Below are 26401 nucleotides of genomic sequence, written 5' to 3'. Positions count from 1 at the left end.
GGCATGGTGGCTGACACCTGTAATCTCAGTACTTGTGGGAAACTGAGGCATGAGGATTACATGAGCCCAGGAGTTGGAGACTAGCCTGTGCAAAATAGCAAGACCATTTATAAAAAAAAAAATTAAAAAAAATAGCCAGGCATAATGGTGCATGTCTATGGTCCCAGCTACTTGGGTGGCTGAGGTGGGAGGATCACTTGAGCCCAGCAGGTTGAGGCTGCAGTGAGCTGTGATCACGCCACTGCACTGCAGTCTGGGTGACAGAGCAAGATCCTGTCCCAAAAAAACAACAAAAAGAGGAAAACAATTATTTTAAAAAATATACTACCTCAATTGTTTCCAAACCTCTAGTCAGAATGATTTAAATGAAATTCTGCAAAATAGTTCATGGGTGGCATGGTGTTCGATACCAGACTTTTGCTGGGCATACGTTTCTGTAGTCACCTTGTGAGTCCACAGTAGTGTTTACAGTAAAAACACTGACAGTTTTAGAAATGGCAGTAGAAGTGGAACCGTTATAACATAAGAACAATTAAAAACTCAAGAAGGTTGATTTTTAAAAACTAAACCAGAATTCAACCAAGACCTCATTTAAAAACATATCCGATGATGACAGGATCATTTTCGCCGATCTACCGCACTAAATGACTGTTTAAAGTCACAGGAAGATGCCACAGGGTTCAAGGCAGACGTCAATGAGGAGATCGTGAGAATTTCTCAGCATGTACCCAGTAGCTACAAAAAATGATGACTCGGAATAAGAGCTCCCTGTCATGTGTCTCTAGTGTTTTGGTGACTGTGGTCTAAAAGTCTGTTAATATGTATATTATTATTGGCACTAATTGGCATGCATGTTGGCAGGCTGAGTAAAGAGATACAGGATTCAGTGTTCAAGGAAGCTGAGCTATTCTCAAGGGTAGCTAGGCCTGGAGTGAGGGCCTCTTGGAGGGCCATGTGGAGGGATCCCTCTGCTTTTTGTTTCAGGAGAGAGGAAGTCTAGAGAGCTGTGGGATCCTGGCACCATTCCTGAGCACAGATTTCATTTACAGAGAATCCAGGTACCACAGGCCAGGGCCCAGGGTGTTTGCTGGCTGGAGAAGTTATCTACGTTCATGCACATTTTTAAACAGAAAAATGTTCAAAAAGAAACATAAAATTTGTGGTGTGTGGATTTTTATCCCTGGCATGCCACATATAACATAAGTGTTACTGATATATACGGATCGAGAGAGAAGAGTTTACTCCCTCCTCTGTCTGAATGTCAGAACCAAACAAATAGAACTCTTTGTTTAAAGGACTGCTGGAGATGGCGTGGGTACAGTGATAGGGGGCCATCCTGAGCCCATCAGTACTCTGCGAAGGTAAATAGGGAGGTTTCTGGTGGTCATCAAAACAACAGTATCTCTTTTTTTTTCAATTTCCTGAAGATGGTTCGGTTAATTGGAATGTTTTACATGTACCACGCATGCATCCCAGGTGGGGTCTGTCTGAACACTTAACATATGCTTGTTGCTTCTTTCTTGGGCCATCGTTACAGCTCTTTGGACTGTACAACGTTTTCTAATCACATTTTGTGAGTTTCTCCACATCTCGGTCATCAGCAGAAAAATGGCTAAGCTACTTGAAGTCAGGGGAAGTGGATACTCTGTCATCCCTTTGTGGTTCATCTGCTTATTCATTCAATCAAGAAATATTTATTCTGCAGTTACCACATGCAAGACACTTTAGTGGAGTTTCACTGGGACTTTCGTCACAGTGGGTCTTCCGAGGCCAAGGCAAGTAGAGAGGTGAGTTATGGAGAGAAGTTGGATGCTGAGGTTATGGAGAGAGAGGTCATGAAAAGGTCACACATTACTGAAGGAAGGCAGGTAATGAAAATGGGCAAAGCAGGCCAGGTGGAGGAAAATACATTCTCAGTTGTGAAGGTAAGTAATCATGGATACTCAGCTAGACTGGACACTTGGCTGGAGGATCCTGAGGGCTGTGAGTAACAGGAAAGTTTATGACACATCAAAAGCACAGTGGACCAGGTGCAGTGGCTCACGCCTATAATCCCAGTACTTTGGGAGGCAGAAGTGGGCGGATCACATGAGGTCAGGAGTTTGAGACAAGCCTGGCCAATGTGGTGAAACCCCATCTCTATTAAAAATACAAAAAATTAGCCGGGTGTGGTAGTGCATGCCTGTAATCTCAGCTACTTGGGAGGCTGCATGGCAGGAGAATCTCTTGAACACGGGAGGCGGAGGTTGCAGAGAGCCGAGATCATGCCACTGCATTCCAGCCTGTCCAAGAGAGCAAGACTGTGTTTAAAAAAAAAAAAAAAAAAGGCACAGCTGCTACTGAAGAACTTTCATGGAGTCTAGGAATGCCAGGTATTTCATTTGGGACAAACCATGTGGACAAAACTAAATACATCTGAGAGCCAACCATTTGCAACCTCTGAACCACAGGAACCAGGGGTTAGAGAATCTAGTGTGCTTTTCTGGTTCTCTCTCCTATCAGCTCTTTGACCTATTTCTTCATCTGTCAACCTCAGATAGGAGTGACCATCCCAAGCCTGACTGACTGAAAGGGTCCTATCAGACAAAAGAGGAAGTGTATTGTAAACCCACGCTATTCACGTAGGGTTGACGAATGGTGTTAGCATCACCTGGGAGCTTGTTAGAAATGCAGGCTCTCAGCCCCACCCCAAGTCTGCAGAATAGAAATCATTTAACAAGGTCCCTAGAGGATTCCTATGCGCTAGAAAGTTTAAGAAGTTTGGATGTAAATTGCAAAACTGTTAATTAGTAGAGAGATATTTAGCAATCTACTTCTCTGTGCCTATGTTCACCAGTGTATGTGGGAACCAGCTTTGTGAAAAGATAATACAACTTTGAGGACTTTCAGCCCCTGTCCCCTCCAGATACCAAAAGACTAAATGCCTATGGCTTAGATGGTTGCTCCTAGTTTATACTGGAAAGCACCAACCAAGAGAGAAATAAATCACTGATTTAAGAACTGATCAGTTAACAGGGTAGATAAGATGGCCTCTCAGCCTTGGGATCAGGCAGACCTTGGTTTACGGCGTAATGTCATCTTGGGAAAATTACTGAAACTTTCAAAGGCACAGCTTCCTCATCTATAAAATAGGAATATAATAGTATCTACTTCTTAAGATGCTTTAGAGTATTGCATGTGATAAAGTATGTGAAATACCAAGAATGCAGGGCTAACTTCCAACTTCTCAGCCCTGGTTCTAGGCACTTTCCAACCTCTGTACATCTGATCTTCAACCTGAACCCACAGATGGCTGAAATCAGTTGAGTCTGGCATTCTTTGTTATCCCTAAATCTTATTCCAAGCCAACAGCTTTTAGATGGTATTCACAATAGATAAGAACCAGCTTTGTTTATGTGTCATGCATAAGAATGCATAAGAAAAGAGCTTCCTCCAGTTTAGGGTTTGTTATTTAATATTAAATCACTTGTACAACGAGCCAGTGGTATGTGTGCCCGGAACTTCCGTAGAAGTGATGTACAAACATCAAATAGCAAGTTATTAGGTCATTACCCATAATGGTAATGTCTGCAATCCTCAAGAAATAAAGCAACCCACCATCTGAGAAAAAAGGTCTTTGTTAGAGGCCTCGGGCTTTGCATTGAGAGAGGTGACAAATGTTTAAAGCAGAAGGTCTCCAAGAAAAATGCTTTATATTCAGCTACCTAGAATTTCAGTCCAGCGTATATTATTATTGCGACACGTCTTGGTGACAATTTAAAAAAGCAGAGTGAGAAAATATTCATGGAGAAGGGTGAGAAGGGGACCACTTTATAAGCTTTTTGGTAGCTCCAGTTTAGAAATCATTATCCTTACATTATCCTTACACCCAGAGAGTCACAAATCAGGAACAGAGGAGAAAACAAAGTGAAACAAAACAGGAACAAAGAAACTACACAATAGAACTGAGACTTTCCCACTAAATTAAGGTTTTTAGTTGTTGAGTTTTCAAGTGGTAACAAGTATTTTCAGCAAGGCATGCATGCTTATTTTCTATACATTTATTCTGCATAAGGATATATAAACACACACACACACTCATATAGTTCCTTCCAAGACTGGAGAGGTTTTTTTTTTTTCTTTTTTCTTTTCCAAGAAAAGGGACAGTGAATCATTGTCCAAAACGACCTTCAGAAAGTATACGAAGCTGCTGCACCATCTGTATTTTTTCAGACATATATTCCAATTTTACTTGAAATAACATCATTAGCACAGCCATCCCACAGAGCTAGAAGGTGATCTTGTTTCCTTTTTGCCTGGCTTGAAGTCAAACATCTTTTCTTTTTTTTGGCAAATGCTGCTTCTCTCTCTGAAATATTTCATGCAGATAATGGATAATGACCAGTTCTTACTGCCTTTTCTCGAAAACGTCTAACTGCATTAGCCAACAATGGACAAATTTTAACCTGCTTCTTTTGCTAAGTTCATGGCTGTGACCACTTCCCATTAAAGAAAGAAAGAGAGAAAGAAAGAGAGAGAGAGAGAAAGAGAGAGAAAGAAAGAAAGAAAGAAAGAAAGAAAGAAAGAAAGAAAGAAAGAAAGAAAGAAAGAAAGAGAAAGAAAGAAAGAAAGAAACAAAGAGAAAGAAACTCACTGTCCTCTTAGAAAAGCTACATTGGCACTGTCAGAAAGCAGGCTGGACTTTAGTTTTCTGGTGAAAAGTCTTTGCTGTCTCTAGAAGAATCACAGAAGCCTGAGGTGGAAAGAATTTTCATGGCATTGGGCCAATTTCTCATTCAGGAAAGGGCTTCCTGGCCTTGGTATCCTTAAATGGCTCAGATGCTTGACTTTCCAACCTGTCTTCTTCATGCTGGACTCTCCACCAGCACAGTCATTGTTACTAGCCTGCTATGAGGACCACACTGTATGGGAACCATTTCTATTCCTCATACTTAGGAGTTGAGCCGTGTTTCCCTCACGGTACAATCTGACCGAATCAAAGGATTGGGGAGAACTTTCAGTTTAAGCTTTTATGATATGCTTTCATCTCTTCATCAACATTTCTGTCAAGTACTGCTCAGCATATACTTGAACATGCATGCAGGGATGACTCATGGAGTGCAATGACCTGCCCGGTTTCCATCTCAGACCTACCTCATCACTGTCCATTTTGCTTAGGATTTGAAAGTCAAAATTCTTCTCCTTGTTCCCCAAACTCATCAAATTCTTGCCTTCTTTAAGGCCCTTGAAATTCCATTCCCCCTGTATACAAGATTCCCCCTTTTCCTATATCTAAGTCTTTCCTTTTAGTCTCATTCTTTTAGTTTCAGCTCCAATGCCCTTTGTCGGATGGGTCATCTCTGATCACTGTACCCTCCCCACTTACTCCTCTGAAATTACCAACAACCAAAGTTATTTTCTATCTCAGCCCCCCGTTTTTCTTTTGTTTACCTTATTTCAGTTTGCAATTGTACTTACTATGTACTTGATTGTCCTCTAGATAAGACTGTAAGCTCCCTGAGGGCAGGTCAAATCTATCTTGTTCACCACTGTATCCCATTGCTATACCCAGCCCACCTTGTTCAAGTATTTGTTGGATATATAAATAAGAAAATGAATGATTGGACCCATAAGTGAATGAGTGATTGCATCAGTGAAGCATGGTTTTCTATCCAACACTTAGATTCCATCCAAAACTTAGATTTTATTCATTGCTGCCAATTTGCTTTCAAGCCATAGAGAAGCAACAACAAAGTATCTTTTAAACAGAATATTGCTTTGGATGGTTGAAGTGTGCACATGGGTTTAAACTCTTAGGGTGCGTTACTCCCTCTGGGAAGTAGATAAATCAGGTACAAGTGTCATGTGAATTCAGGAGCCCGCAATTGTGACACCTCTTACTCTCTGCTTCTTCTTGCCTTAAACCCTACAACTTGCCTTATGTTCATTTGGCATGAGGCAGTCCAAGGACTCATCCCCTATAAAAATATAAAAACTTAATCTCTTATCTCACCTTTGCACTTCAGGCTGAATGAGTTAATTAGATCATTATTTTTGGCAGCTGGTTTCTTCCAGAGAAGAAAATGGGACCCCAGGAGCCAGCTAGGTCACCATAATACTCTTACTCAGTAGTTCTGGGGGTGATTTTTGTTCCCCAGGGGACATGTGACAATGTTTGAGGACATTCTTGGTTATACCTAAAGAAGCTGTGTTGCTGGTATCTGGTAGGTAGAGGCCAGAGATGCTGCTAAACATCCTTCAATGCACAGGACGGTCCTTACTCAAAGAATTATACAGCCTCAATATGTCAATAGCTTAGAAATGCTGCAAAGTCAAAGTCAGCTAAAGCTTTGGGAATTGACGACAAGGAAGTGTGACATTCGTGCTCTTTCTAGTTGTCAGTGAAGCAAGGGTCTGCACAGAGAAGAACACTCTATTATTAAAAGAGAACTATTAGGTTGGTACAAAAGTAAAAGTAATTACTTTTAATGGCAAAAACAGCAATTACTTTTGCATCAACCTAATAGAGGACAAAGTGTGTGCACCACCCTCATAGGTGTTCCAGGATGGAAGAGAACAAGGTCTGCAGCAAGTCCACTCTGGTTCAAATCTCATCTCTGCCATGTCCTGCATTATCATCTTGAGCAAACTAACAACTTGTGTGGGGCTCAGTCTCCCCGTCTATCAATTGGAGATACTACTAGTACCTGCCTCAAAGATCAGTTTGAAAATTAAGTGAGATAACTGGAAAGAAGTCAGAACGCCTGGTAAAAATAAGCACTCGATATGTCTACTCTCATTACCATCACAAGAACAAAAACCTAGTCATGAAGAATCGTGTTATGGAGCCGGATTTCTCAGGATTTTTTGTATTTGCTTTTTCAAGTTTTGGCTGAAAAAATTGTTTATCAGACTTCTAGCATTATTCTCAATCAATTCCTTCTGGATGCATTTAAATCCCCTTATCACATTGAGTATTTTTATATTACAAGAAACAAACAAATAAAAAAGTTAATGATAAAAGGGATTAGCATTTATAAACTACACCAGTAACTCCACCAAATAAATCCTGACCTATTTCAGTTCTTAATTAACTAGGTTAGCTTTTAAATGAGTCAACTTATATGGAACAGCGAGTCTGAGCTGGGCCAAACCCACACCACAGAGTTACACGAAGCAGTACTTGGGAACGACCCAGATTCTGGAGATACTTAGGTCTTCATACGTAGGTCTTCGATCTTTTTGAATCGACAGTTTGGATAATCTAATGGAAAATTCTCCAGATTTTTTTGACCCTTTGACTTAGGTTAGGGTTTTAAGAATGAAATTTCCAAGAGCTGGCATCTTTTTCTTTTTTTGTTCCTACCTATAGAGAAAATGGGTAACTAGGAAGAGGCTTTAGGTCACTTTATCAGCATCCTCCTAATAGTACCTAATTGGCCATTTTCCCAGGGCAGGAAAGTTGGGGAAGACAGCACTATCTGGTGATTTAATATTCTCCATTGGTGAACACCAATAAATGGTTCATAAGACAGCCACTGTCTTGTTCTTGATATTCTTTCTGGCTTTTTGTCTCTGTTTCATTTTCCTTTTGGGGGTTATTTTCCCTTGCTTTTTAGTTATTCTGATGTTAGTTTTCAGACAGTTCTCAAACCACACTTACAGAAGTCAAACTCCCCTAGAAAATCATATCTATCTATCTATCTATCTATCTATCTATCTATCTATCTATCTATCTATCTATCAATCATCTATTTATCTATCATCTATCTATCTATCTATCTATTTATCTATCATCTATCTATCTATCTATCTATCTATCTATCTATCTATCTATCTATCATCTGTCTATTTTAACACACAGTTTATTGTATTGTTTTATTTGCTTCTGGGAGTAAAAGATAGTTTTTCTTTTCTTGGAGAAATTACCAAAAACAAAACTCAGATCTTTCTTTCTGACCTGGAAGAGGATTATTAGGCATGGACTGAGTTCCTGGAAAAGCATCTTCTTATATGCAGCTTCTAACACCTTTGAGTGACCCTTAGGAGATACAAAGGGAATTTGCAGTTGTACCTAAAAATAGAGATTCAAAGAGGACCTTGGTAGTTACTTGTAAGCATTTAAAAAGGAAATGTGCTGATTCTTGAGCAATGCTGAAGAGATCATTAGTGTTCTAGGGTACATCATAGGAGACACTATGGCTGCTTCCCAATAAGTGTGGGTGAGATTGGTCCCATCCCAGGTCTATGTGTGGGCGCTGAATCATCAAACCTAATCACCTTGCCATAGCATCCTATTTAGGCTATTCAGGCTGGGTCTAAGTCAATTGGTGATTGGCATTCTCAGTTTGATTTGATGGTTAAGAAAGTAAGGGATTTTATCTTTTGTTTTTCCTATTTTCATATAATAACATATCATCTCATAAACTTTTAGGAGATTTGCTAGTTAGTATGAGGAATGGCAGCTGGAGAACCAAGTCAACATATATGAGATCACAGAGCCAAGAAAATTTCAACCTTGATCAAACTCTACCTGAAGTTTTTTGTCTTTGTACTTTGAAATTTCCTGAACAAATAATCCCCTTTACTGCTTAAGATAGTTCCTTGCAACCCAGAGCTTCATAATATATCTAATTTGTATATGCACATTTTATAGTTTTGTATAGTTGTTACTTCACAAATTAGATACATTTTTATAAATGTGTACAAATTAGCCTTGCTGTGCCCTGACATTTTTTCATATTATACATTGTTTCATTCCTTGGTGTATATATTCTTCAGCCCCTAACGATTATGATGGCAAAGTATTATAATTTTTTTGTTCGATAAAGTATAAGGTAATTATTTGCTATTCTGTCCATTAATTTTCCATGATGATCTGGTTAATGCTGTAAAATTTGGGATTGCTGCTCGCAGTCAAGCACCTAATCCATTGTTATTTATCCATTAGCAATTTCAAATTCCAACGCCACTTCAAATGGCATCTCCTCCCCAAGGTCTTCTCTACTACTGGACAAATCAAATTGTGATTCTTGACCTCACCTCCCAGGTGGTAAGCTCTTTAAGAACAAAGGGACGATGAGTGTTTATCTTTATATGCCCAGCACTAGGAGTTTTTGAGTACACAGTAAGGACTCTATAAATGTTCTTCTTTCTCCTTGCTTGCTTTGTATCCTGTGACTACATAAGATCTTGCACATAACCAGAACTCCAGAATCCTACTTAAATAGCACAGCAGAGATGGTGCTTACCCCAGGAGGGTCCCAGCTTCCTGAGAGGGCACTACATTAGAGACACACTTGGTAATGTCTAACACACCCTTAATGACTCAACTGGGGTGATTTTGCTCCTGGGGACATTTGTTAATGTCTGGAGACATTTGATTGTCACAACTGGGAGACAAGATGCTACTGGCATCTAGTGGGTAGAGACCCAAGATGCTGCTAAACATCCTACAATGCACAGGACAATTTCATGCAACAAATACAGAGACTTATCTGTCTGGTTCATTGCTTTATCCCTACTGGCAAGCCCAGGTCTTGAGGTAACTCTTTCCTGTTTATGTCCACCATCCATTTCCTACTGTTGGCCATCTTGGTGGGATTGCTCTGCCCTTCTATTTTTGCAATTTGGATGAATTAACAATTGAAATCACCCTTCCCTCCCACTTGATGTTAAAGTAGGTAGTGTAGCTCTTTTTTTTTTTTTTTTTTTTTTTAAAGACATAAGATTGACTTGGGACTGACTTACGGACTTATGGCATCATAAGGTCCAGGCTGTATAAAACTGCTCTCTTACAGATACTTTGGGAAGGAGATGACAGAACAGAGATTCTGGCCTCTGGGAGTTTAATTTCATGGGAGCCCAGTGCATCTGGACTGTTTTCCAGCAAAAACAATATAGATTCCCTGTGTGTGCATTGTGTGTGTTTATGTCGTGTATTTAAATATCTGATGATTTGTTTAAGGAGCAGGGAGGTGAAACGAACATATGAAAACTTTCTCTCCTCTTTCTCTTTTTGGTGTTTTGTTTTGTTTTTGTTTTACTATGGCACAGAACACTAGGTTGGCCAACCAAAATCTTGCTCCATGGAAAGTGAATTATGACCCTATGACTGAAAGGTGGAAATGGGCTAGAGTAGATCCACTTCACAATTCTATTATAGAGAGATTGTCTTTTGATTCTGCCCCTTTGGTCCTCACAGACGTACTAGTTCCTCCCCTTTAGGTGAGCTACACCATGTTCCTCCCAACAAATTCCTTGTTTTTACTCGTTTGCCAAAGATAATATTTATCACTTGCAATCAAAGACCCCACTGTTTGATAGATGGTGCTCAATACATACTTTGAATCAAAGAATGCATTTATACTAACCCAAATGGAATGACTTCTTAGCAAGTTTGAGTAAATTAAGCTCAAACCACTGGTACATCGCTTGGGATTAAGTAGAGGGTAGGTATTATTATTTAGATGTTCATAGACAAAAGGGCAGAACATAAAGGAATGTTAGTAAGAACACCCTATTTCGGGATACCAAATATTTCCTTCCAAAGCCAGAGTCCCCTGTATCCAGATGTATATCTTTCCATAGAGCAAGTCTATATATGTGGATTTGCCTTTAAAATGCTTTCTGGAAACATATCATCCCCCAATGACTTGACTGTACCCGTCTCGAGTACAGTTGCAGTGCTCGTAGTCTATTGTGTCAATAATCTGCATATTTAAGAGTCCCCACATGCTCGTTGAGACGATAGATAGAGCTGGTACAGTCTACTGGGTCAAAAATCTGCTTTAAATCGTCTATATACACAGTCGGTTGAGTAAATAACAGCATTTTCAAAATGTCTCTAAATATATAATAACATGATAAATCGCATCAGCTCCTAAAGAGGCAGCCTCGCTGCCGCTGATCAGGAAAATGATGTGCACTTTAACAAGCCACTTACAAATGATCTCATCTTTTTCCAGTCGTGGGAGCATTATCTTTTTTTTGTCTATATGTTTCACATGCAGAGGAAAGAAACTCAGATGCACGCACACACACCCATGCACACTCACACAGAGAAAGAGAGAGAGAGCAGGGTGTATATGTATGGTCAATATCTTGCATAAACAAACTGGGCTTGAGTCAGTTGTGCAATTGTAGGGAGTGAAAGACCAGAGAACAATATTCTCCTTTCTTTGGTTTGAAGGTTTCTACCATCACTCAGCTGTGTGTGATTCAGATAGCTAAGCTGGGCTCCAGACACACAAAAAACTGTTTAAGTCAATTAGAGGCATTGATTTTGAGACCTCCATTTGACCTCATTCTGCTGTGAAGACAACCTATTCTACATTGCTTCATAAGAACCCTGTTTGCTTACGAATGGCTTCTATATCTACAATATCCTAATACCTATCACTTAATAAGTATCTTACATGAGTTGTTTTAGTTGAGTCTCACAGAACTCCCATGGTGGAGGTGATATTATCAGTTCCATTTTTGAAGACGAGGAATCTAGGCTTCCAGAAGTTAAACAACTTTCCTAAGACCTGGTCTGGCTCTGTCAGGTCCCCACACAAACCTCATCTTGAATTGTAATCTGAATTGTAATCTCCACGTGTTGGGGGTGGGACCTTGTGGGAGGAAGTGATTAGATTACGGGGGCAGTTCCCCCGTGCTGTTCTCATAATAGCGAGTGAATTCTCATGAGATCTGATGTTTTTATAAGGGGCTCTCCCCTACTTCGTACTGTACTTCTCTCTCTTGCTGCCATGTGAAGAAGGACGTGTTTGCTTCTCCTTTGCCTTCCCTCATGATTGTAAGTCTCCTGAAGCTTCTCCAGTCATGCGGAACTGTGAGTCAATTAAACCTCTTTCCTTTATAAATTACCCAGTCTCAGGCAGTTCTTTAGAGCAGCGTTGAGAACGAACTAATACAGCCCAGAAACTGGTTGACTCTAGCTTTGAAGTGAGTTCACTGGACCCCAGACCCAGTGCCCTCTCATGGCTGTGTACTAGCATACTCAATGGCACGTCAGTTTTCCGTGATGCCCTGCCATTACCAGTGTGTATAGTGGAGGTGTGCGTGTTTCTGCTATAATGCACTGTGTGTTCCTAGACAAACCTTGCACTTTGCACAGCTTTGCAGTTAAAATTATAGTGCTTATGGGAAAAATAAGGTTAGGATAGACCACTTAGAAAGTAAGCAACTTAGCATCCAGAGAGTAAGCAAACAATAACAAACATAATAAAAATACTGGTTGGGTTAGAAACACTTGTTCAATTCATAATAAATAAAGGAATGCCACACTAAATAAAAGGCTTTACCAATGTAAATAAATAAGTGATGGTAGTTAGATAGAAAGGAGTTTAAAGAGGTAGTGAGATGGTGAAGTTACAGGCGGTCAAATTTTTAAAAATCAGGGAAAGGTGACAGTCAGGCTTCTGAGGCAGATGTACATGGTTAACCTGAGCTAAGAGGATTGGCTTTTATGAATTGACTGCTTTCTTTGCTGAATTCAGCTATGTTGTGAACTTTGCATTTGGCTGCTGTTACTCAGTGGTGCTAAACAATAATGTGTTGGAAAAAATTACATGTGCATCAATGTGACGTTCTCATTATATTCTTATCATTAACCTATTTACCAATCAGGAATGAACTAATCTGCTTTATAGGAAGATGAGCTACAATGGAACAGACTTTATTTTATCTTTCATTCTTAAAGACCTTTCATGTTCAACTAACTCAATTGCTAAAATCCTGGGCACCTCACCAATAAAATCTTAACTTTGAATTAATTACTCAGGCAAACCAACTTAAAATAAAGATTGTAAATCTAAATAGTTTCTAGGCGACAATTTACGTCTCACAAAATCTCTCTCATTATTGGGGAGATATAAAGAGAGAGCATCCCTTTTATTCAAGTACCTACTGTGTACCTGGTACAGTATGCAATATGCATGTTATTTTGGAAATAATCCTGTGAGGTAGGTATCTTTACCTTTATGTGAGAAATTTGAGGCTAACAGAAAAGATGCAAGTGGCTTTCTGGTAGACAGTGGCAGAGGCAGGATATGAACTCAAGTCCTGGCCAGGGGTGGTGGCTCACACCTGTAATCCCAGCACTTTGGGAGGCCGAGGTGGGTGGATCACTTGAGGTCAGGAGTTTGAGACCAGAATGGCCAACATGGTGAAATCCCGTCTCCACTAAAAATACAAAAAAATTTGGCTGGGTGTGGTGGCCCACGCCTGTAACCCCAGCTACTTGGGAGGCTGAGGTGGGAGGATCACTTGAACCCAGGAGGCAGAGGTTGCAGTGAACCAAGATCGTGACACTGTTCTCCAGCTTGGGTGACAGAGTGAGACTTCATCTCAAAAACAAACAAACAAACACCGCCCCCCGACCCCAAACACACATACAAAACCAAGCTCAGAGACCCAAGATCCAAGCATCTTCCACCTCAACTTTCTGCATTGAGACAGTAAGTGATGAGGTGCGCTCCTAGGGGACTGAAAGTGAAAAATGGTCTCAACTGGACACCTCTCATGCCACCTTGACTCCTCCATGAATTGATCCCATCCTTGTGACTTACTGTCAATGCTTAATACTCTTAGCAGTCAGAATGAAAGATGCATCAGATCATGCCACTTCCCTGCTCAAAACCTCCCAAGGGACATTCTTCCCACTCAGAGAAAAAGCCAATGTTCTCACCATGGCCCTCAGATTTCTATGTATGTTAGATCTCCACCTGGTCTCTAATGCTTTCTTCTATTTCCCTCTTCCTGTATTTTCTGCTGCAGTCATACTGACCTCTTTGCTATTTCTCATAAGCCAGGAATATTCCCATCTTAGGCCTTTGCGCTGGCTGCTGTCTCTGCACTTTTCCTAACTTCCTTCCAATCTTTGCCTGAATGTCATTTCCTGATGACACTTTACTCCAGTCACCCTATTTAAAGTTGCAACCGGTCTCCCCATTCTTTCAGAACTCCCAATTCCCTTATTCTGTTCTATTTTTCTTTTGCCTTCATACTTACCAACTTGTAGCTTACTGCAGAATTGACTTCTTTATTATGTCTATTGTTAATTATGATCTTTCTTTGTTAGTTTGTAAGCTCTGTAAGAACTGGTATCTTTGTCTCTTTGACTTGATGCTGTATGGAGGCACCTGTGCATGGTACATGGTCAGTCATCAAAAAAGTATTTGTTGAATGACTCAGTGAAAATTTCTTGAATCTTTGACATTTTCAACACCAAAAGGAGAGCAAAACTTATCCACTCACCACAATTTTTCTGGGTTGGCTGTGGGTTTGCACCCACCTTCTATTTTCCAATAAAACGTAGGTCCCAGGGACTAGTCTTGCTTCCCAGACTTCCAACATTTGCTCAGTATGATAGCCTTTCTCAAAACCAATCTGGTTCTATAACTAGAAGTCAATTTAAGGGCAGAAACACAGAAATACTTGCAGTAAAGAGAGAGATGCTTCTTAATCAGAAAAATACTTAATGGGCCCATGCTTTCAGCTGGGTTGGGTCCACAACCATGCAGGGTCTGGGCTATAAATGATACACACCAGGGCTATTGAATATGCTTCCTAAAGTTACTCAAGCCAGGCACTTAAAAAGTTTTTAATTACTTGGAAGAAAATCCAAAGCATGTTATTTTATTGCATCCTTCCATCTCTCTGGTCCTATGAGACTGGAATCCTTGATTCCAGGATATAGGGAGTCTGACATATACTCTTCTTTTTTTGTTAGTATTGAAACTATTTAATAATGTCTGAATTTATACTACAGAGTCTCCGAGTTCTTCCTCCTTTTCCCTCTGTCTCTAATGCAGCAAGAACTGAGTCTGCCCATTTGAACAAGCAGATAATTTATTGTTTGAGATGAGGAAAACCCCAGCTCTATCACTTCCTAGCGGTGTGTTCTTAGGCAAGTTACTTGTACTCTCCAAGTCTCAGTTTCCTCATCTGTAAATCAAGGATAATTACAGTACTAAATCCATATGGCCACTGAGGACATTTATGAGAAAATGCTACAGTTCTTTCTTTTAATTCTTTTTCTGCTTCCTGCTCAACTTCCCAGTCTTAGCATAAAGGTCTCATCCTTAGAAGATCTTTTCTGGCCCCTGACTAGGTAGGATCTCTTCTTACATAGGCTCATGGGATTTTTCTCCGATTGCTCCCATCAAAATTGCAATTAAACAATTATATGTGTAATTGTTAAATTCTCGACTCTGCCATTTACACTCCATGAGGGCAGGGACTTTGTGCCTTGTGCATTGCAGTATCTTCTGCATTTTCTCAGGGCCTGCAGCATAGCATACACTTTACAAATAGCGTTTCATTGATTGCAAGATCTTCCTTCTACATTTTAACATCTTGGGAATTAGGGTGAATCTTACAATCAATGGTATCTTAAAATGGCTGCCAGGGGGCAGTTGGAAGCTATTTCAGGAATGCCTTAACCAATTCATTTTGCTTATCTTTTTCTTTTTATATAAACACGAGAGTGTTACCTTATAAAGATCTTTTTAAAAAATAAGTCTAAAAGAGTCTTTCAGTAAGTATAAAATAGAAATTCTAAGTGATAGCAGGAGAGCAGTGTGTCATGGTTTAATTATAAGCATTTTTCTTTCTCAGTGGTGCCAACTAGAAGTAGTGCACTTCACTGAATGGCCTCTTAGCTTAGATAAAATACAGTAATTGTTGAAGGGATGAAAAAGGTAAAAGTGCTTCACACGGTGCTTGGCACAGAGAAAGTGCTCATTACAACAGGCCACACAAAACAATAATAATTTTCTTTTTTTCTAGAGGGGGGTCTCGCTCTGTTGCCCAGGCTGGAGTGCAGTGGTGCCATAATGACACATTGCAGCCTCTAACTCCTGGGGTCCAGCCATCTTCCCATCATTGTGTATGATCATGATGATGATTATGAAGAGGACCTGGCTAATTCAATATTGAACACAACAATAATATTCTTACTTAATGATTTGGGTTTCCTTGCAACACATCTACGTTTCTGCAGAAATGTCTAATAGAGGAATGTTTTGGTTGAGTAAAATCAACTTCGATCGGAAATGTGATCCGTGTTGCAATTATTATTCTGTCTCCCTCCCAGTGGTAAACTCCTTGGAGCTCAGTCTTATCCATCCGGGTTCTTCTGTTTCCTCAGAGCCTGGAAGATGGTAGGCTCAAGGAAAGATAGATGATTAAATGAAAAAATAAATGTATGAATTAGATGAGGATCCAGCGAGGAAGACTGTAGATTGAGAATTCCAATGCTGTCTTTGTTTTATAAGGAGAGAGAGACATTGTTCAGTATCAGTATGGACTCAATAATTACTGTTTTGGCCAGGTGCAGTGGCTCACGCCTGTAATACCAACACTTTGGGAGGATGAGGCAGGAGGATTGCTTGAGGCCAGGAATTTGAGACCAGCCTAGGCAACAAAACAAGCTCTCATCTCTACAAAAAAAAAAAAATTAGCCAGGTATGGGAGCAGGCACCTGTAGTCCCAGCTATTTGGGAGGCTGAGGTGGGAGGATGGCTTGAGCCCAGGAGTTTGAGGCTGCAATGAACTATGATGGTGCCACTGCACTCCAGCCTGGGCAACAGAGCGAGACCCTCCTCTAGAAAAAAAAATATTGTTTTGTATGGCCTGTAGTACCAACTCTCAGGGATTCACTACAAATGATTTAAAAACTCAGGAACATTCAATAGGGCTTTCAGATTGTAAGGCTTTTCATTTCTTAGCGACAGGTGAGCAACAAATAGTGTGGGAGTGTGTGTTCCTGTAGAGGTTGAGGAAAGATGCTATCTGTGACTCTCCTTTCCTTGTGGGTTGGCTGATTTCTTAAAGACCAAAAAAAAAAAAAAAAAATTTCTTCCAGGCACATAGTAAATGCTCAGTAAATATGTGTATATGTGTTGAATGACTAAGGACAAGTGTTAAGATCATTGCTGAGACCACAACTACCCATTGATGACCTCTTCTCCCCTACAGTGACTCTCCTGGACATCCACCCGGTGTTGAAATCCTTTTCATGGCTTTGGTTCAGTGGCTTCCAGGGCCGGCTTTTGGTGTGGTCACCTCAGTGCACTAATGTTGACTTTGCTCTTCAATATTCCAATTCATCTATTGCCAGTTGAAGTCAAATCACTTTACAGTAGATTTTTTCTGAAGGGGTGCATGGATTGATTTACAAGTGCAGCTAGTTAGAAAGACATTCAATGATTTGTATATGCAGGATGTCAAGAATGCCCTATATTCTGTCTCCCGTCACAATATGAATGATATCCTCTCAACTGTTTATTCCGTTTGTTTTAGCCAAACATAAATAGACTGCAGACATGTCTGGGGCCGAAGGCATTTGCAGAAAATAAGCTTCTTCAACTCCAGATACACTGACAGTGGAGACAAAGTGAAGTTGCTGCTGCTTTGACAAATACCCTCCTTCCCTCAAGAAAGCAAAGCAGACAGAAAGTCCAGCCTCTCCACACTTGAAGGAGACATGAAGTTGAGGACTTTTCAAACCTCTTTTTACTTTGAATCCCTATGGCTAATTTAATTTTAATCTTCAGGGCTCTTTTTAGGAACTTGAAAATATTTTTTCTTTCCTTTTTCTTTTTTTTTTTTTGAGATGGAGTCTCGACTGGGCTGGAGTGCAGTGGTGTGATCTCGGCTCACTGCAACCTCCGCCTCCCAGGTTCAAGCGATTCTCCTGCCTCAGCCTCCCGAGTAGCTGGGATTATGGGTGCCCACCACCACATCCAGTTAATTTTTTGTATTTTTAGTAGAGACAGGGTTTCACTATGTTGGCCAGGCTGGTCTCAAACTCCTGACCTCATGATCCACCTGCCTCAGCCTCCCAAAGTGCTGGGATTACAGGCGTGAGCCACCGTGTCCGGCAATTTTTTCTTTTCTTTTATTAATTTGACTCTTTTTGGTTTCTCCCTTCCTGCTTACAGAAAACGGGGCAACGTGACTCCATTCTCTGGGCTTCTCTGTGCATGTGGCATGACATTCGTGCTCTCTGTGCCACAGACAAGAGGGAGTGTCCTTCCAGTTGATGTCTGTGTTCCAGATAGACACAGCCACCACCTGGTGGCTGCTTTGCTGATGTGAATGGTTATTTGAGGGAACGTAGAAGGAAGGAGAGAGGGAGAAGGAGAAGAAAGAAAGCCAGTATCCCTTAAATGATAAATTATGTAATCTACTTCAGGGGAAATGATCCAATCATAATTCTGAACTTTCTATTCTGTCCATTTATTTCTATTATGGTTGTTTTGAATGTGGGATTTGCTTGTGTCTACTTTTAGTACAGTATGGAGAGATATCATCAATAAATAAATATATGAAAAAAGCAAATGAGTGAACAATGTCAATTCTTTGAGGGTTCATACTAGAACAGGTGGGAGGACAGAACAGGAGAGACTACAGTCTATCTCTCCCCCTCCCCGCACCTCCCTCCCCCCTCCTCCCTCCCTCCTTCCTTCTCTCTTCTTTCCCTTCCTCTCTTTCTTTCTCTTCCTTCTTTTTTCTCTTTCATTTTTCCCCTCCCTCTCTCTTTTTCCTTCATTTCTTCCTCCCTCTTTTCTTTCCATTTCTTCTTTCTTTTTTCCTTTCTTTCTCTTCCCCCCTCTTTCTTTCTCCTTCCTTCCTTCCTTCCTTCCTTCCTTCCTTCCTTCCTTCCTTCCTTCCTTCCTCCCTCCCTCCCTCCCTCCCTCCTTCCCTCCCTCCCTCCTTTCCCCCTACTTTCTTTCTATTCTGTCAGCCACACTTCCTTTTTTTCTTTCCCGATTGCCAGGTTGAAAGGCAGAGAAGAGAGTGCTGCTCCCAAAGATGAAGGCAGCTGAGGGGGATGTGGGCGAAGAGGCTTCTAAACTCTTGATTAATGAACTATTGAGTTTGAAAAGCTGAGCCCCTACTGTGTGTACTGGGATGGGCAACAGAGACACCACTGCAAGCAGACATAGGTGTTATAGCCTCGTGGCGATTAGAACTTTGCCGGCAAGGCTGATATTAATTAAATGTGATCACACAATTTAATAGGCATACAATAAATCACCTATCTTTGAAACAGTTATGACAGAGCGCCAATTGTTGATATAAAACATGGCTGCTTTTGTGCTCTGTGAGCGTGAAGCCAATGGCAAGGTGGCGTTGCTGGAGGATCTGTCGGAAAAGTTGTGCTAAGTGATCCAGGGCAAAGGTGATGTACTAACCCAGGGCAAAGGTGACGTACTGGGTTAGCTGTGTCTCTAGGGGATGGGGCTATTGGAAGTAAAAATTGATGGAAGTCACTTTGGGGCTTATTCATTACAATTTACTGAGCTTTCGTAGCCAATCGATGCTTCCCAAACTAATGCCACCCAGCTCAGGGTCAAGCCCCTTCAGCCCGTTTCTAGAGGTTTCGGTGAAGACAAAAAGCTCCTGTTTTGCTTTCTGTTTCCAGAGAACTTTAAAAAGCAAAGGTGCAAAGAGTGCGTGGACTCCCGAGTATGGGTCCAAATCGTTCTAGAAAACGGATCTGAAGAATCATCATGTGAGACACTCATCTGCAGAATTTTGCACGGTCATCCCACCTGTTGAGACATAAAGGGACCCTTCTATTACAGTGGAGGGAAGCTGTGTCTTTAGAGTACGGATTCTCAGCCAGGAGGAGTTGGGGGGCATTTTTTCCCCAACTGGACATATGACAATCTGGAGACAATTTTTATTGTCTCAACTTGGGAGGTAGTGCTACTGGCATCCAGTGGGCAGAGGCCAGGGATGCTGCTAAACCTCCCACAATGCCCAGGAGAGCCCCGAAACAGAGAATTACCAGACCCCGAATCTCAATAGTGCCAAAGTTGAGAAACCCTGCTTTAGAGCTATTTTACTGCTTATAAGGTCCCAAAAGACTGTTACATCCTTTTTTACAAATTAGTAACTCTTAGCAGTTATAATTCACAACCTGAGCAGAAAACACAGGAATAACTGTGAGCTCTAGTGCTGAAAGTTGTGAAGTTCTATTCAAACAACTTTAGCTGGAAAAAGTCAGTTGGAGATGAGTTTTCTCATTCATGGTGCCTTTTCATCAATGTTGAAAGGGAGAGTCCTACGTGGTCAGCTAGAATCCTGAGGCACAGAATCCTGAGGCTAACTTCACAAAACCAGGATTTCTGTTTCACATCCTTCTCCCATTCTCTGTCTGTGAGTGTGTGTGTGTGTGCGTGCACGTGTGCATGTGTGTTTTGGGGGCCAGCATCCACCTCTGTATCAACATATCTTAAATGATATGAGCAACAAACCAGAATCAATAGAAAAAAACCCACCATTTGAAAGTATAAAGATCAGCAGTTTGCTAGGTGCTTGCACTCATTTGATTGGAACTTTGTTTTTATAAAGTATACCATGGTAAAGCTTTGAAACTTCAGTTTGTTAAAAATAAGAAAAAGGAAAAAAAAAAAAAAAAGGAAGAACGAAAGAAAGAAAAATGAGGAAAAAATACTGTAACAGCCTCACTCCCTTTGAAGTCAGTACTGATATAGCTCTGAACAGATCCGTTCAAGTTCAACTAACATCAGACAAATGTTTAGTGTATCAGAGCAAGCCACAAAAGCAAGGATTTCATCAATATTTCACAACAGCCTCAGGGAAACTGTAGATTGCAATGCTGTAGGGCAGCTAATGGAATTACACACAAGGGTTTTGTACATTTAAAATAAGCAGCTACTAAAAAAAATTACCCTTCAGTTTGATAGAAACTGTATAAAACTGCAGATAAGAAACAATTAAATCACTCCCAACATTTATCCGTGTCACTCTGATAGGTCATTTAATAACAGGTATTACTCTGTGTGTGTGTGTGTGTGTGTGTGTGTGTGTGTGTTTTCCTCCCCACCTTACTAAGGCAATAATAAAGATTAACATTTATGAAAAGAAACATAAAATATAGCGCAGCCAAATGAATAATTAAAGATGGTTTTGAAGAACACTTGCCATTGTGTGCCCATGAAGTCTTTTCTACAGTCACCAAATATATTTATACAAAATATAATTATAAATAGACAGAGGCTGCAAGGGAGACCCGCTGACCCTTGTTTGTTTTGATGTTAAAAAATAACTTCGAAGTATTTCCTAGGAATGCGCGGGTTTCTCCCGATCTCATACATATATTATCATCTGGTGAGGCTCGGGACACCGAGAAGCTGGTTTTCTCTTTTGGAAGGTTTACAGAAATACGCCTGGAGCTTGCAAAATGCTATTCAATAAGCCGGTGTCAGATCAGCATTTTCTTCCCTAAAGTCCTTTGTTGAAGTAAAAAATTCTGCATATGAAAGCAAATTGCATTTTCTAAACTGGTACTTCTGTGACCACAAAAACTCACCTGACTTTTCTAACCCTTGGAGTTTCAGTTCCCTGAACAATGACCCTACTATTTATTGAAATTTCACATAAGGAGGACTTTTCAGATACCCCTGGATCTAGATCTCAACAGGGGGGATTTTGTCTCCCAGCGCGCAATATCTGGAGTCATTTTTGTCTCCGACTGGGGGAGGTAGGAATGGAGGTTCTACTGGCATCCAGTGGGTAGAGGCTGAGGAGGCCACTAACCCCTATAACACACAGGGTGGTACCCGGTAGATAATTATCCCAAATGGTAATATGGCCGAGCTTTAGAAATCCTGTTCTAAATACACCATTTGAACACCTGAGCTTTATTAGGATAATAACAACACTCTTGTTAATATGGTATCCTAACTTCCAAATCATTCCCTGGTTTCACACATATCTATTAAAGAGCTTCTAAGTGAAACTCACAATGCTAAGTCCTTTGGAGAATAAGGATTTGACACGGTTACTGGCCACAGACTATTCTAATTAAGGGGAGAGAGTTACACATACACACACACACACACACACATACACTGACCCACACATTTCATGACAATAACAGCTGCTATTTACTGAGCACATAGCAGGTAAGAGGTACTTTGCATACAATATTTCATTTTACCTTCGTAACAACCGTGCAGGGGAAATATTTTTGTTGTGTCTTTTTTACAGCTGAAGTGACACTGCCCAAGGTTATTGACAGAATACGGCAAGGCTGAGACCCAAATCCTAGGCCTGCCCCAAAAGCTCCCATGGCCACTGGGCTTATTAGTAGCTGAGTTAGCAATGTGTTTGTGTGCATATGTGTGTGTGTGTGTTAAATTTAGCCTGTGAGCCATCTTCTTTAAACGTAAGGTTTTCATCCTTTTCATGATAATGTCTATGTATATATACTTCATCGTATACATGTATATTTATTCTTTACATCACATATATTCTTTATTATATAACTTTATAGCATTATAAAAACTTTGATATACATGGAATTATATCATAAATACATCCATAATGGAATTTTTCACTTATTTTCCAAATAACATAAAGATGAGTATATTTAAATGGATTCCCTCTTTCCCTGTTACAATTTAGAGTTGTAATAGTATTGGAGGAGCAACCAGGCCACTTTTCAATTGTTAGAACTTTCTTTAGCAGAGCTTCTGACATCATGGAAAGAGACTTGCATTTGGAATTGAGACAACTGGGTTGAAGCCCCAGTTCTGCCAATGAACAAGCGGTGCGATTTTAGGAAAACTGCTTGGTTTCTGTGAGTACTAGTTTCCTCGGCTATAAAACAAAACTCCCAATAGTTGCCATAGTGGAGTTGCAAAAATTTGAATGATTAAATGACACGATACCTAATAAAATGCTTTGCAGACCCTGTGGTGTTAAATCAATGCGAAGCCTGCATCGATACGAACATTCCCTTCTTCCAGCACTGAGGGTGAAGTCACCTGGGAAGCACTGGCCTTCCAATCTCCGTTAACCTTCGTCAGAATCCAGCTCTGTCTGTTAATGGGTCAATCAATCAATCACTCAATAGTTATTGAGAGCCTACTATGTACAAGACCCGGGGGACCCATGATGGGCTCTCGTCAATAGAAGTACACAATTAGCAGGCATATTTTGCCTTCACCTCTGGTTGGCTTCCTAATGGAATGGTCTGTAAGTATGGGAGGAGGTGAGTGGGAAGAGAAAGAAGAATGGGTCTGCCTTCAATAGTCTCTCTTCCCCAAGAAGTCAATAACAGGAGATGGTTTAAGCCTGGGATTGGCCACTTATGGCCCACAGGCCGAATCTGACCCACTGCCTGTTTTCACTAATAAAATCTTATTGGAACATTGCCATACTGATTCATTTACTTAGGGCTGCTTTTGTGCTACAAGGGCAGAGTGGAGCAGTTGCAACAGAAACCATACGGCTTGCAAAGACAAAAATATTTACTCTTGGGCCTTTTACAGAAAAAGTTTGATGACTCTGATTTAAGCAATTACAGGAATAATTAATCATCTCCAGTTCTTGTGGGACAGGGTACACATAACCCAATCATAACAACCATTTATTAAGTTCTTTTTTTTTTTTTGGAGACAGAGTCTTGCTCTGTCGCTGAGGCTGGAGTGCTGTGGCACGATCTCCGCTCACAGAAACCTCCACCTCCCAGGTTGAAGTGATTCTCCTGCCTCAGCCTCCTGAGTAGCTGGGATTACATGTGTCCACCACCACACCCAGTTAATAATTTTTGTATTTTTAGTAGAGATGGGGTTTCACCATATTGTCCAGGTTGGTCTCAAACTCCTGACCTCAGGTGATTCACCCGCCTTTGCCTCCCAAAGTGCTGGGATTACAGGCATGAGTCACCGCACCCAGCCCCATTTCTTCAGTTCTTAGCAAGAACTGGAGAATGCACTAACATTTCACAGTTATTCTCCCATCATAGCTTCAAAACAACATTATGAGAACAGTTCTGTTCTTATTCTCATTGTGTAGATGGGAAAATAGAGGATCAGAGAAGTTTAGTAATTTGCCCAAAATCACCCAGATAGTTAGTGTCACTGGGTCCTAGCTTTGTCTCATTTCAACCTGTTTTCCTAATCACAATGTCAGAGCCTTTCACACTTTATCGCTCAAACAGTCTCTCATGTAACATCTTCATACATTATTTTCACATTCATATCCTCTTTACTGTTCTTTGCTGGCTAATGTTTTTCTTTGAATAATAGATTGTAATGGCATTTGTTTTCTTTAGCTTTGTCCTAGACATTATATTCAAAACATTTTGGGTTTCATGTACCTTTCATATATATTTTTCAACTTTTTCTTCTGAGATCACTGTAGATTCATATGCAGCTATAAGAAAAAATACACAGAAATCCTCCATATTCTTCCCCTGGTTTCCCTCAATGGTAACATCTCGCATAACCAGAGTGCAATATCACTCCAGGAAGTCGACGTTGATATGATCCACTGACCTATTCAGGTTTCACCAGTTGTACCTAAACGTGTGTGTGTGTGTGTGTGTGTGTGTGTGTGTTTAGTCCTGTAACATTTTTTTCACATGTGTAGATTCATGTGATCTCTACCACAGCCAAAATGTCACAGATGAGTTATATCACAAGGACTCCTTGTACTACACTTTATGGCCACAGCTACCTCCCTCTTTCTTTCCCTTAGGTAACCCCTAATCCTTTTTCCATCTCCATAATTTGATCATTACAAGAATGTTATAGAAATGGAGTGGGACCAGACACAGTGGCTCATGTCTGTTATCCTGGCACTTCGGAAGGCCGAGATAGGAGGATTACTTGAGCTCAGGAGCTTGAGACCAGCCTGGGCAACATAGCTAGATCCTATTTCTACAAAAAGAAATGTAAAAAAATAGCCTAAAGTGGTGGCACATGTGTGTAGTCCCAGCTAGCTTGGAGGCAGGAGTGGGAGGATCACTTGATCCTAGGAGCTCTAGGCTGCAGTAAACCATGATCATGCCACTGCATTCCAACCTGAGTGACAGAGCAAGATCCTGTCTCAAATAAACAAATAAATGGAGTGGGTAAGCTTTTGAGCACATAACCTTTTGAGACTGGCTTTTTAAAAAGCCTGGCATAATTCTTGTCGTATATTTTAAATTTCACCCTGAAATAACTATATACCTTTTAGAAGTTAAAAAAGTTCATGTTAAAATTAACTTGAGTGGTGCCCATATCATACTTGGGAAATCCTGCCATAGGTGGTAATAAAACCTGATAGACAAGCAGACAGATAATGTAGCCACAAAGATGCTTTTGACCAAAAAAAATCTCTAGGTCAGCACTTCTCAACAGAACTTTCTGGATGATAGACATATTAGACACCCAAGCTGTCCAATACATTAGCCACCAGCCTCCTGTAGGTACTGAACCCTTACAAGGTAGCTTGTTCGAATGAAGAAAGGAATTTTTCATTTTCTTTCATTTTAATTGATTCAGATTGACATATAAATGGCCACAGGTGCCAAGTAGCTTTTTTGCTGGACAATGCAACTCTAGATATGAAGGGTAAGACACTAAATAAAGGATACATTTCTTGTTTTCCTAGAGTTCCTTTTGTCAATGCAAAGTAAGAATAGTGAGAAGTGTTTTAAATAAGCTACTAATGTATTTATTTGATTGGATCCCACCTGGTTCTATAAGCTTGCATGTGGCTACGCCTTGTATTAGCTGTCCAAGCACCCTTGTTGATTCTGGGCATTTGGCTAACCTCATTGCATTATCAGTTAGCATTCAGAGCGAGTCCAAAACAGCTTGTTCCCATGGTTCCTGCTTTTCAAGTGACACCGTGTCCCTCAGAACACAGGGCCAAGTGACAGAACCTTTGGATAGGCAGTCATAAATTAACTTGAACGCATTTTGCACATGGCATTCTGGACTTCGCGAAGGGCATGAAAGGCTCCCATTGATTATGAGAGGCTCAGAGTGGCACGCCTTCTCCAGGAAGATCCACATTTTAAGCACCTGCTGGTGGTAACATTCATAAATCTTTGTCGATTAACTGGACCTGCACTTGTCGAATTTTGCTCTCACTGCTGGTCTGCAATAAGGTACACCACTGAAAGCTGAGTGTGTAGAGAAAGGCAAGAATGTTGAAGAATTCAAGGGTTGGTGGCAACAGTGTCCCAGCGGGGAAAATAAAGCAATGCCACCCTTGGGTACCTGGAGACAGAATTCTAAAAAGTTATTTGTCAGAAGAGGTAAAATGTGTGGGGAGGAGGGGTAGAGTGGACTGCTGGGAATTTTTGTTCAGAACCAGATGTTTTCCTGGAAATAGGAAAAAGAATGGTCTTTTTATATCTTTTAGCCTAAATATTATAAGAAGTAAAAGCTAGCTTTTGACCATTAGCCATCCAAATACTTAGGGACATGTATCCCTTAAAATGCAATGCCAGCATGAAGGTCATTACCCTGGTCAGTTTCTTATTTTGCCTAACTTCACGCATCTGTAAGGCATTAGCAGTTGCTAGAGATTGATATGATAGTTTGTGAGTAATTTGAATGAACTATAACACTAACCCAGTAAAGTATTATAATTT

General features: G+C 40.6%; 1 protein-coding gene across 1 annotated transcript in view; it reads right to left on the bottom strand.

Moving 5' to 3' along the window:
* Positions 1-26401, bottom strand: part of TSHZ2 (teashirt zinc finger homeobox 2) — a 507548-nt gene that overhangs the window by 233489 nt on the left and 247658 nt on the right. The window lies entirely within an intron of this gene.

The sequence above is a fragment of the Papio anubis genome, chromosome 16 (assembly GCF_008728515.1).
Source record: "Papio anubis isolate 15944 chromosome 16, Panubis1.0, whole genome shotgun sequence".
NCBI classification, from domain to species: domain Eukaryota; kingdom Metazoa; phylum Chordata; class Mammalia; order Primates; family Cercopithecidae; genus Papio; species Papio anubis.
Note: the sequence above shows the minus strand (reverse complement) of the source record. Positions and strands in the feature narration are given on the sequence as shown.